We start from the raw sequence: 13,309 nt of genomic DNA on the forward strand, positions 1-13,309 counted from the left end.
CAATAGTCTCACTTCTGCTAAAAGTTTTCGTTTTTAAAGGAGGTGAAAAATGTGTGGTAAAACTTACGATTTGCAGGGAATTATAGGTTTTAAACTCTTAGAGAAGTTTAAGTTACTGGGATTTTATGGCATTTAGACTAGGGGAAAGATCAGTGAGGGTTTAAAAACACGTATTGCCTGTAATTTTTTCAGTTGTGTGTGCGTGCATGTGTGTGTGTGTGTAGTGGTATCTTTGTTTTTCAGAAGATTGTTTCTAGGGATTCGTAGGAGGGTTGAAGGACTTACTGGCTTTGATGATAACCCTTACAATACTGTTGTGCCTTTGTATAAACATGTAAAAGATACCTAGGAATCCATAGTGTTAGATGTGCTGCTGTCTTTGGCGTTGGAGAACTTCTGAGCATAATAATATTTTCTGCTTGAAAAAAAATCCAAGACCTAGGTACACTGATCCTTTTATTACGGTAAGTGCTGTTGCTCCATCTATTTGGGAATCTGTGCCTGGCTAGCCTTAAATCTCTGTGGAGAGTAGTGAGAGAGAAACGTCCTTCCAGCATGTTGAACTGAACAGATGATCCCTCTCTTTATTTCTCTGAAGGCTCTCATTTTGGTTTTTTTTCAGGATCAAGAATAAACTGTGTATTTGGGCCTTTGTCAGCAAGGTTCCCATGGGGCAATCCTTGTAAGCACTGGGATTGCCTATTTAGTAGCAGGGAGGCTTATAAAAAGCAACTGCAGGTGGAAGTGGGCCTTTTCCTGCTCCTCCCTTCATCCTGCTGCAATTGCCTTTCATCCAGGCCCTGAGAACTGCCTGCCTTTCAAACTAAGCTACAAAACTAAGAGAGTTGTAGTCACTTGACCAATATATTAGAATATCTGTCTTTACTTATGTTGATTCACTGATGTTCTGAGGAGTTTTGTTGTGTGTAATGTACTACTTCTGGTGGTTGTACAACAGCAAATGTAACTTAAAAAACTTAAGGTTACCTCTGAAGAAAGCAAGCAGCTTTTATGCATCATTACACTTGGGTTCCAAGAAGTTGGCATCAATGTGACTGCCATCGAGTTTGGGCTTTTTAGCTCTCATGTCAACATTTCTTATTTCCCTACAGATTGCAAGGTGGACATGGTGTGGTATGTTACTTACTAAATAAAAAAATCTGGCAGCATGTGCAGCGTTCTGACTCAAAAGTCATGTTAGTAACCTGCTACACCAAAGATGACTGTTAGTGCCGGCACTGCATCAGTTGTCTTTATGTTTTAGCAACTGTTTTACAGCTTTTCTGTTAAGTTATAGACAAGCTTCAGGTAAAAACCTGCCACCTTGGAAGCCTTGATATAATCTGTACTCTTGGTGCGAAAAATACGGCATGTTCTGGCTTGTGTTTTTTAAGAGAGAAAACAATTGGTCCATTGCTTAAAAGCTGTGCCGTTCTGTGCAGCGCCACTGAAGTGTGCAGCCTGTGGAGTGTGACCTGTGGCGTTACAGATGCAGTGCATGTCCCCTCCCTTCTCAGCAACCACAGGATGAAGGCACAAAGTCTTTCTGCCTTAACTGAAACAAGCAAGTTCTGTTCGTCTGCCCAGAATGCTCAGGTAAATACAATGATTGTGTAAGTTGGTTGTAATGCCCAAAGTATAAACAGTCTTGTGCACAGGAGAGGTGAGTTTCTTGGCAGGTTCTCAGGGGAGTTTCCCTCAGTGCTGCAGAGTCAAGGCGTTCCTCTTTAAGGATAAGACAAATTTTAGATATTTACATAAGACAGGTGCAGAAAAGGTGCAAAATGGAGGATACAAAATGAGGTCTTGTCGGGTGGTGGTGGTGCTTTTAACGCCACCCCGTGACTCTACATTTATTTCTTCACGTTTGGCACTCAGTGTTATTGAACACCTCTACTTTCAAATCACATCGGCGTGAGTGGCAAGTATGCACCACCTCATGGAATCAGATCTTATATGTCTCCTGTGAAATGTAAGCATGAAGGAGGGTGTTCCTTTATCTGTGAGTTGGTGTTATCAGAGTACATTTTGTTAAACTCGGTTTTAATATTTGTTAAGGTTCAATTAATGGTGTATTGTTGTAAATACTTAGGTGATTAGAAGTTTTTTTTACAGAGCAGGTGGTTGTAGTGGGTTGACCCTGGCTGGACACCTGGTACCTGCTAAAGCCTCTCTCTCACTCCCCTCTGCAACTGGACAGATGAGAGAAAATATAACGAAGGATTCATGAGTTGAGATAAGGACCAAGAGAGATCACTTATCAATCACTGTCTCAAAGTGGGGATATTAATTAAATTTATTACTAACAGAATCAGAGCGGGAGAATGAGAAGTAAAATAAATCTTAAAAACACCTTTCCCCCACCCCTCCCTCCTTCCAAGTTCTACCTCCTCCCCCTCAGTGGCGCAGGGAATGGAGTTATGGTCTGTTCATCACAGGTTGTTTCTGCCACTGCTCAGGAAGGAGAGTCCTTCCCCTGCTCACTCTGGGGTTCCTCCCACAGGAGACAGTCCTTCACAAACCTCTCTGGCGTGAGTCCATCCCAAGGGCAACAGTTCTTCACAGATTGCTGCCACATGGGTCACTTTTCCATGGGGTGCAGTCCTTCAGGCACAGGCTGCTCCAGTGTGGGTCCCCCACAGAGCCAGAAGTCCTTCCAGGAAAGCCTGCTCCAGCATGGGCTCTTCTGTCCATGGGCTGCAGGTCCCTGCCAGGACCCTGCTCCAGCATGGAGCCTCCCACAGGGTCACAGCCTCCTTTGGGCATCCACCTGCTGTAGCCTGGGTCTCCTTCACAGGCTGCAGGTGGATCTCTGCAACCCCATGGTCCTCCATGGGCTGCAGGGGCCCAGCTGCTCCACCATGGTCTGCACCACGGGCTGAACCTCAGCTCCAGTGCCTGGAGCACCTCATCCCCCTCCTTCTCCACTGCCCTTGGAGTCTGCAGAGCTGTTCACTTGTTCTCACTCCACTCTTCTCTGGCTGCAATTTTCATCTGCCCAACAACTTTTTTTCCTTCTTAAATATGTTATCATGGAGACATTACTATCATTCTCATTGGCTCAGCCTTGGCCAGCGGCGAGTCTGTCTTGGAGCTGGCTGGCATTGGCTCTACAGGACATGGGGGAAGCTTCTGGCAGCTTCTTACAGGAGCCTGTGGCCCCCCCACTACCAAAACGTGGCCACAGAAACCCAATACAGTGGTTAAGCACTGGAACAGGTTGTCCTGAGAGGTGGTAGATGTCCAATCCCTGTAAACATCCAAGGTCAGTTTGGACGGGGCTCTGAGCAACTTGACTGAGTTGAAGATACCCCTGCTCATTGCAGGGGCATTGGACTAGATGTCCTTTAAAGGGTCCTTCCAACTCAAACTATTCTATGATTCTATGATCAAACTGTACTTAGCGAGGCAGTTGCTTCTTTTCTGCAGTGAAGTGCTCCACAAGGGATACAGGTTCGGCTGGGTTGTGAGGAACTGTGAAGATGGTGCAAGTAAGTTTAAGTCCTTATATGTTTGATGAATGTATCTCACACTTTTTAAATGTCCCAGTATCCACAACAATGCAGGCTACAGTGTGAGTGCATTCCCCTTTTCCTCTAAGTTACGTTCTTTCCATCACAGAGTATTGCTGCATATTCAGAGTTTCAGCCCTTCTCTTAAAGTGTTTTATGCCAGCGAAATGAAGACCACAGCTACCACCTTCGCTACTGTGTTCCATGAGCATTAAACTTAACCATGTACAAAATTGTTTCCTCATCCTAACCATGTATGGGACTGTTTTCTCAGGGCTGGGTCTGAAGGAACAATTTATTTTACTTTTTTCTCTGTATAAATATACAATGATTTTATGCATGTCCCCATATCCTTCTGAAACCAAATTTTCCATGCACGCCCATCTGAAGAGAGGAAGGACAAGACAGAGAGGGAAAGAGACAGAAGAGCTGTCACCAGTTACTCTTCTGTGAGGCACTAGTATAGTATCCTTATAAATCCAGTGTAAGAAAACACAAAGAATAATCTGGATTGATGTAATGCAGAGCATGTTTATGAAATGTCTCAATTACAGCCAGGTGGGAGGACTACAGATGAGCAGTTCAGAAATCAAAGTGAACTTCCTAAGTGCAAAAGAAAAATAAATCATCAGTTTTGTGGAGAAATCAAGGTAGATGGTTAGAGGGAGTTTGTAGAGCATCACTAACAAAATACCAGTGGACACTGCAATGCTCCTGCGAAATGCTCTCTTAGGATTTATCAATAGGTGGCATATGTAAGTCATCAGAACAATGTAAAGATGACTCCACCGAGTGCTGGTGAGGTCCCAACGGCCACGTTGCCCTTGGTTTCATGTTCTGTGCTGAAAAATAAAGTATAGGACAGTGCAAGAAAGGAATAGGAGATGTAGAATATAAAAGGAAATGGTGAAGGAAGGGAGGATGTTTAGCCTGAAATATAATGTTTAGAGGAAATCGGATAAATTTTCCAATGTGTAAAATATTAGAAGAGGTTTGATCAACTGTTTTTGAATGCTGGGGGAAAGATGAGAGAAACCAGATCTGTACAGAGGGAAAATGTCTCAGATAGGATGTTAGGAGGGTGGCAGGATGATTTAAATTGGATATTAGGAGAGTGGGGGGAGATGCCACAACAACTTTTAAATCATCATAGTGAAATACCAGAACAAGCTGCTTAGGAAGTTCGGGTCTCTGCTTCATGAAGGGTTTCTAAGAACAGGTTAGACAAACATCTGTTGGGGATTGTCTGGGGCTACTTTATCCCATCTTTGTGTGTCCAGAGGGGACCAGATGGTCTCTTCAGATCCCTCTCAGCCCTCTTCCTACAAGTTTACCAAGCAGAGAGGGGAATGGACCTGAGTTTAATGAGAAAACGGTATCATCCTATTAGTTGATCCTCTTTCAGAATAGAAAAAGAATCAGAGAGAAACCACATTTAAGTCAACTACGTAAGTAAATGGATTTTTTTTAATTGTTGTTGACTTGCAGTTTTATAAAGAATTTTTAAAAAAACACATGGTTATTAAAAAAAAAAGTTACCTAAAAAATTATAAAACTGAACGCATGTAAAGTAGTCCTTACAGCATTTGTGGTGTGACAGTTTCAAGAAACAATTTTTAAATGCAAAGTAGCAAAAATAGCAAGTTTTTAAGTATTTTTCAACCATAATATAAATGTGTGTTTGGCCATGGGTTTTACATTGCCTTCCATTTCAAAACAAGCAATGAGAACATCTGTAGGTATATCTGACTGTATACAACAATATTGCACCTGAGTCGTTGCATGTGCAAGCCCAGGAAATAACCATGAGAAATCACTCTTGCTCCCTAGTCCACAGAAGGAACAAGTTTTTCAGTACCTGTTCTGAAAAATCTGTTTGGAAGGCCAGCTGAATGGGAATGTGAAAGTCAGTGCCTTGCCTCCTCGGCAGGTGAACTCTGACTGCAGTGGCATCTCCCTCCCACCCTCCTGCCTTCCCTGCCTGCGCGTTGGGAAGTTCCAATGAAATATAGCTGCTGTGGAAAGTCCTGCTCACAGCGAGAAGACGTGACCTCTCGGCAAGTCAGATCCAATTTTACAGGCGGCTCTGAGTCAGGGCGGAGCCCGTGAACTGAACTTTGTATTTAAGAAGGAAGTGAAGTTGGTGGCAGCCCGTGTTGCTAAGCAGATGAGTTGCCGTATTTTTATGTCAGCTGATAGTTTCGGCGGGTGTGTGACTTCATTCTTAGATATGATGCCTTCCATTTATTAGGGACAAAGGTCAGAAATTGTCAGCGCTGCGATAGCTTTGTCTCTCCATATAAGAAGAGGCTTGTTCTGCTGAGCCGTCAAAGATGGAAATGGGAGTCCTTAATGCTGCTCATGCACGTTGAAAACAAAACCGACTGTGAAGCTGTCAGTTCACGTCATGATCCAAGAGGAAACATCCTCAGGAGCAGTGATGATGTGGAGTAGGTCAGTTCTGCAGCATTGCTCCATTTTTATAAGAACTCACTACTGTTCCCGATTAAAGGGGTTGCCTGGTCTTGTCTCCAGTACTAATGGGAACCAGGGGCCTGAGGTGAGCAGTCAGTCACTGGCCTGTTAAATCAGAATTTAGGTGGAAAGCCAAGTGATCTTGCCTCATACAACAGTAAACTAAGTGGTGAGTCTATTTGGGAGGGAAAGAGAGTTGTTTATCACCTCTGTGCTGCTGGCACGTCCATCTGTGAAGATCATCATGGGTAAAGTGGCAGTACCCGGCTGCATTTTGGGGACACTTGAAGGGGAGAGTGCAGGCAGGTTGGGGGCAGCTGCCTACAGCTGTGTGTGCACCCACACAACCCACAGTGACAAGTTAGGGTGTGCTGTTTCAGGCAGCATTTCCACCTGTTACCCCCTAAAAGTCTTTGGTTATGTCCTTAAGTTAGCCAAGAGAGAGCTAGATGTTGTTACCCTTGTTCTGAGAGAGACTGCTGTATCAGAACACTTCCTCATAAAAGAATTAACTTTGGGAGTAGTATTAATTCTTGTTATTGTTGGATTCCTGAAGGTGGGGCAACAGGGAATGCTGATGTCCCTCAGAAAGCTTTGCCCCTGTAAGGCCTGGCAAAGGCAAGTGGAATCTGGACATGAACTGCTGGAGCTCGCTGCCCCTGTGCTTTTCTGGTTCAGTTCCACAGTTAAGGAGTTCCCTGCCACAGAAGTGGCTGTTTGGGCCAGTTCCAGCTTTTGTCACTCTGGCTGCCTTGAGTTTCAAAAAAAAACTCCAAACAAAAACCAACCAACCAACACAAGTGTCTACCCTGGCTCACCCTCCGTTCCCTTAGCTTGCTGGTGCCACAGGGTGGCTCCTTGTAGCACTTGTATTTCCAACACTTTTAGCTCTTCAGCTGAAATCGTTAAAGTTGTTCCTTCTGATATGAGTCTGCTGCTTCCTGGTACTTACCAAAATCCACGTGCTTTCAGTATTTCAGTGTGCTGTAGGTTGGTTAATGATCTCTTCTGAAGAAGAGATATTGTTTTCCTTCAGCATGTGGCATATCATTAGCATCTGTGCCCTTTTGGCCACTACACACTGTCGGTCTTGTGGGCTTCCATTGCTGTGTAAATTTTGAGAAACTTTGAGTAAAACTTTCACTTGTGAAAGAAAAAGAAACCATTTGTCTTTTTCACTTCATTCGGCTGAAACAATGTTCAGAGATTAATAAAACATGAGTGTGTGTCAGGGTCGTGTGATTTTGAAGCCACTTCCCAGCAATCATGGGACAAAACACGATGCCTTAGCTTGTCTGAGGCTGTGAAATGGCATCCTGAATACTGAGCCTGGAGTGCTCAGAGGGCAGCTACTCCAAGCACAAGCTTGGGCTCCCAGTGCAGTTTTACATCTCTCCTTGCACAAACAGAAGTAAAAGCAAGGCTGTGAGAGAAGTTGTTGTTGAGGTTTGGGTACGTCTGTACAGAATTTCCTTGGGAGCTTCAAGTTCCTTCACCAGAGCAAAAAAGCCTTTTAGAAGAAGCCAGCTGGAGGGCATGGCACCAGCACAAGCACTTTCTGTTGGAACTGACGTGTGGTTTGGACCATCACAGTGCTGAGCAGGTGAGGAACCAGATGTGCTTAACAGAGCTGCTCTCCAGAGCGAGGTGGGCTGCTCTGAGCTCCCTGTGCGCAGCTCTCAGAAGCTCTCAAAGAAGCTCAATATCTGGACTGGGTTGTCAGGAATGAGGCACAGACTGCTGGTGCCTTGTGGCCCGAAGGCTTCCCTGTGCATGGCTTGTTTGGGGACTAACGACTTCTGAGGTGTCATCTGCCGCCTGCAGAAGTGACAATGTCTAGATCTTAAGATCACATTTCACTGTACCTGGATGTTAAAACAGATGCTAGTTCTTCAAAGGCTGCTGAATAAGTAACCTGCCTTTGTATTTTCATGTGATGCTAAATCATTTGCATTTTGTAATACTGATGTTTTAAAACAGATTTAAATGCTGCACAGTAATCTCAATGCTGTACTTCTTACAGAGTACATTAACTTATCTCTACGCCATTACGCCTGTCATACACAGTGACTGGCTCAGCTTTGTACAAACTATCCCCACCTTGAGAGTTTACCTAGGTAAAGTGTAGCAATTCGTTGGGGGTTTGTTGGTACATATACCCTTGCTCTGCAACTGCTGTTGAAATTCTCAGCCATTAATGCAAATTCTTTCTAATCTGCGAGCCAAATGGCTGCCTACATCAGATGGATTACTTCGTCCCAGCACAGAAAGGGTTGGGTGGCTGGCTACAAGTGAATTTTCATCCCTGTCATCTCTTGGATATTTTAGTAAGCTATTACCAATAAGGTTAATCATGAAGACTGCCATGTTGATGCTTCCTCGCTCTCCTACAGAGCTGCCTTGATGGTAACTCATGGAGTTACGTCTTTCTCTTTGGGGACTGGTGGAAGCACAAGTTAAAGTTTCAAAAACTTTTCCTCTGTAGCCACTATGCAATGATGTATATTGTCCATGTCTGGTACTACCATTGAGTGTGCATGTGTGTGAACTTGTGCCACACCTGGATGGTGTCCCACCTTGGAGTGGTGAAACCCCTGCAGCACTTTTCCTTACTGTCCATTTCCTGTTCTTGCTGAGGAGTTGGAGAGCAGCCGTAACTCTCCCTGTCCTGTGAAAGTGCTGTTTGCAGATGCTGTTTCTTCTAATGTTTGAAAGCATTGGGAGACTCCCTGCACATTTTTAAGACCCACATAGTAAGCCAGCTGATTTCACAGGCCACGGCCTGAGGGTGACCTATGGGACCCAAGGAGCTGGTTCTGTGCCATCTGCAAGAGGCATGCACTAGAGACTGGGGAATTTTTTTTTCCTTGGGACAAACATTTATCTAAGTACCTACCCATGTCCCCCCTCACTGCTGCTGCCATGCTAATATACTTCTTTTTCTTAAAGAAATGCTGCATTTCTTTGGTTGTCTCACCCTGTCACCACAATATTCTTTGAACACTTTTCATGCTTGGCAGCTTTGCGATCTTATTTCTGCTCAACAAGAAACTGAAACAAGTTCTAGAGGGAGCAGTGAGGCTGCTGGCAGTTGGTCTCAGAATGAGTTTCTCTTGCCCCTAAATCTTGGAGAACTTAAATCTTTGAAAGCAAGGGGAGTTCCAGGTGAGTTTACACTACACCAGGGTGCCTGGCTACCAGAATAGAGGTACAATTAAGTGATACACGCAGAAAAACAGACTTAGGGATAAGTGTTTCTAGGCTGTTTTCTGTCTGATCTGTCAACATACTGCAAGAGAAAACTGAAACTGATTACATTTAGTAACTTGGGAGGATACCTCTGTGTAGGTTTGTTGGTTTTTTTCTTTTTTTTTTGCAAATTAAAAATAGAACAATCATCAACTGGGCAAATTTGGTGAAGGTATACTTGGGGCATGTGGTGCTTCAAAGTGGTTTTTTAAATATTATTTCCACTTGCTATTTTTAACTTCACGGAAGACCTCGGTGAAGAACAGGGAATGTATTCTACTGCACCATCACGTGCTATCAGCTTTTCAACACATTTTTCAGTCGAAAGCATGGGACAGCAACACCTCCCCAGCTGCTGGCCCCTTTCTGAGTGATTGTGCGGGCCCAACTGCACTGGAGCAGGCAATGCCTCTCCAACCACAAACCGTCCCTTCTCCCAAAAGGTGCTTTCCCCCTAAACCCAAGAGATTGAGTAGGCCAGACACAAATGATACGATGTGGAAGAGTGTCATACTTCCTCTGGAGAAGCCTGAAATATTTTTGCAGCTGTAGTGGCCCCCATGGCTGCGGAATTGACACAGACACCTGGACTGAGGGAACCAATGACCCAAGTGCCAGAAAAGCTTTTGACATCCACGTTGTCCGTGTCCAGCTCCCAGCTTACTAACTGTGTGTTAAAAGAGTGTAGAGGAAAAGCTGTGTGAGATCCTATGAAGACGGCTTCTCTCTTTCCCACGGAAGAGGTACGAATGTGAGTGCAACAAACACTAATAGGAGTGGCAGGAGCTGGAGGGGGTGAGTGTCTCCCTTCTCGGGAGCATTGCTACAAACAACGATGGTAAAAAGTTATCTCGTCAAATGACTCGCTGAAAATTCCTGTAATGCCTAGTATCTTTACATTGGGTTTACGCTTTAATCTCTTTATACTTTTAAGACGCTTATTTAGTTTCCAGAGCGATGCGGGGAGGACCGCTAAGCGCGCTACTGGTAATCACTTTTAGGTGGGATTTGTCTCATTTGCTTATGGAATGAGTTTGTTTCGGTTTGTATCAAGAATTCGAATGCACCGCTTACAAACGCGGCGGCGGCTGTGCCGACGCGGTGCCGGGGGAGCGCGGCCCCGCCGGGACGGGAGCGCTGCCGCGGGCGGGCAGCGCTTAATGGCCGCTTCCCTTTGAAAACCCGACCCGGTCGGGACAAAGTCCACCCTAAACCGCGGTCTCGGGCAATCCTACCCTCGCCCGGCCCCGCCCCGCCCCGCCCCGGTGGCCGGGATGAGTGCGCGGGCGGGCGGGGGCGCGGTGCCCGCTGCCCGGCCGGGGGCAGGGGCCGGGGCCGGGGCGGGCCGCAGGGGGCCGGGCAGCCTCCCGGAGCGCCTCTCGGTTTCGTTTCGCCGCCGCGGTTGGGAAGTTTGAAGCGCGGCAGTGACACAGTGACACCTCACACACAACATACACCCCTGGCTTCACTGGGAGTTTCCCAGGACGGGACGCGCCAGGGCGGGCGGGCGGGCGCGGAGCTGACCCCGCGGAGCGGAGCGGAGCGGAGCGGAGCAGCTCCCCTCGCCCCGGTGAGCGGCGGGCGGAGCGGAGCGGGGCGGGGGGAGCGCACGGAAGACGCCGTGCCCCGCCGTGCCCCGCGGCAGCGCTGCCTCGGCGGGCGGGCGGGAGACCTGGCGGGGCGCTGCCGGGCCGGGCGGAGGCAGGTTAGTGACCCCCGCCCCTCCTCCACCCGGGGCGGCGGGGGGGTTTCCTATTTTTTTTTCTCTTTTTTTTTTTTTCCCCCTCTTTTCCCCTTTCCCCCCCTTCTCTCCTCGTTGCATAAATTATGCCAGGCGGGGCTGTGACGTCGCGGGGGCGGGGCGCGCGGCGGCGCTCGCCCCCGGGGAGGGGGCGGTGTCGGGGGCGCGCCTTGTGGCGGCGGAGGGAGGGAGGGAAGGAGGGAGGGAGGCGGCGGGGGCGGGCGGGCGCAGGGGGCGGCAGCCGCCTGGCTGGCTGGTGTCGCGCTCGGCTCGGCTCCGGCGGGCGCGCTCGCTCGCTCGGGAACTATCGGATTAAACTTGAATCGAGTGAAATTACACAAAGGAGCGAAGCGGAGCCGGCGGAGACCCCGAAACTACCCGAGACCCGCGCTGACCCTTCCTCTCCCTCCCCTCCCTTCCACCCCTCCTTCGCCCGCCCGCCCGGTCAGGGATCCCCCTCCTCCCCTCTTAGCCCAGCCCCGGTGCGAGCGAGCAACTCCGTGCGTGTGTGTTGTGTGCGTGTGTGTGTGTGCGAGACCCGCACCCCACCTCGCCCCCCCCCGGCCGGCGGCACCAACTCCGGAGCGTGTCCCCTCCTCCTCCCCGGCCCTTCGGCGGAGGGCAGCGAGGGAGCGAGCGGGGGACACCGGTCCCCGACGGCCACGCACCGGTCCGGTGAGTGACCCCGCACCTCGCTGGGCGCGGAGGGAGGGAGGCTGGGCGGGCGGACGCTGGCCATGGAGCAGGGGACCCGCGGCAGGTCTCTGTCCCCGGCGGAGCGGAGCGGCGCGGGGGTGCTCGCTGCCGGCGGCGGTCGGGGGGGGTGGTGGGAGATGCTGAGCCCTGCCGCGGCTCCGGGCGAGGCAGGGCGGGGGGGTGTGTGTGGGGTGTCTCAGCGGGGCACTTCCCCGGGTGTAAATGGCTTTTTGTTGTGCTGCGGCCGGCCGGCAGCCTGCCTCGCCTCGGGGGAGGGGAGGGCACTGGGGAAACAGAGCGCCGGCGCCCCTTCCCTTCTTCTCCCCCTTGTTCCCCCCCGCTCCTCTCCGCAAGTTTGGAGGGTGACTAAAAATCCGGGAAAAGTTGAGCGAAACTGCGCGGCAGGGGCGGCGGGGCCCAGCTTCGGCCGGGATGGCCGCGGGAGCGCTTCCCCCGCTGACCACGCTGACGGCTCCCGGCGGCCGCGGCGGCACAACAAGCGCTAACAAAGTGAGGGCGCTTCCCTGCCGCGCACGGCCCGGCCCGGCTCGGCCCGGCACCGCCCCGCTCCTCGCTCCGCGCCGGCACATGGGTCGCCGGGGCCGGGCCGCAGCGGGGGCACCCCCAGCAGAGGCCGGGCGGTGGGTGGCGGCGGGCGGCAGGAAGGCGGGCGGGGAGGGAGGAGGAGGAGGAGGGAGGCGGGAGCACGAGGTGCCGCTCCGGCCGCCGGTGCGCGCGGCGGGGGGATCGTCCTGCCCCGGCGGCACCGGGAGGGGGCAGGGGGCGGCCGGCGCTCCCCGGCGGCCGGAGAAGAAAGGGGAGCGGGGGAAGGAGGGAGGGGACGGGAAGGGAGAGCGCTACCCGAGGCAGCCGGAGCGGTGCCGGCGGACGTCGCATAATAGGGGCTTCACCCCGCCGGGCACCTTCGCTCCGCCGGCGCGGGGCCGGGGCGGGCAGGAGGCGCTGCCGCCCTCACCGCGCACATGGGGTCGGGGCCGGGGCGCTCCCCTCGCCGCGCTCCCCCCCGCCCCGTTCCGGGCCATTTTGAGGGTGAGCGGAAAAAGGTGATTTGAGGCCAGAGTGGTCAGGGCGCAGGGCGGGGGGGGCGGCCGCGCTCGGTCCGCGGGGTGCGGGGGGAGCGGAGCGGGGCCGGCGGCGGGCGCTGCGTGCGGGGCGGCGGGGAGCGGGCAGCGCCTGTGCGTGTGCGCGGGTGTGTGTGTGAGAGAGAGCGGTGGCGGGGGGAGGGGGGCAGGGTTGTTAGTGAGTCTCAGGGAGAAGGCGCTGCAGGCAATGAGCAGCCATCATTACGTTGCCTTCATTTATCCCGGTAGCGCTAAATCAGGGGACGCGCTCCCACGCCGGGGGAGCCCCTCCGGGCGCGCCCCGTGCCGGCCTTCGCGGGTGGGTGTCCGGGGGGGGGCGGATCGGGGTGCCGGGAGAGGGGGTGGCCATTGGGCACGGGCTGGAAACGGAGCCGGTTTCCCCGGCTCCCCCCGACACCCCGCTCACGCCTGGGTTTAAAGTAGTTGTTTTTTAAACAGACAATGGACAAAAGGAAAGTAGCGATGGATGCCCGGGAGCTCTCTGTCCGCTGCGGGGCCGCGCGGCGCCGCGCAACTCTCCCGCACTTACCCAC

At 51.1% G+C, this 13,309-nt stretch overlaps 1 protein-coding gene across 9 annotated transcripts in view; it reads left to right on the plus strand.

Annotated features, from left to right (window-relative positions):
- Window positions 1-10,803: 10,803 nt before the first annotated feature.
- CHD7 (chromodomain helicase DNA binding protein 7) overlaps window positions 10,804-13,309 on the plus strand; it is a 130,965-nt gene continuing 128,459 nt past the window's right edge. For 6 of the 9 annotated variants that reach the window (XM_051770823.1, XM_051770843.1, XM_051770804.1 and 3 more), the window contains exon 1: window positions 11,505-11,652. The gene's annotated coding sequence lies outside the window, so the exon portion shown is untranslated. Of the gene's footprint in view, window positions 10,942-11,504; window positions 11,653-12,628; window positions 12,738-13,309 lie in introns of those variants that run through there. The other 3 variants (XM_051770862.1, XM_051770833.1, XM_051770813.1) reach the window with 3 other exon arrangements.

The sequence above is a fragment of the Manacus candei genome, unplaced genomic scaffold (genome assembly GCF_025592945.1).
Source record: "Manacus candei isolate 608988 ecotype Guabito, Panama unplaced genomic scaffold, ASM2559294v1 h1tg000008l, whole genome shotgun sequence".
Taxonomy (NCBI): domain Eukaryota; kingdom Metazoa; phylum Chordata; class Aves; order Passeriformes; family Pipridae; genus Manacus; species Manacus candei.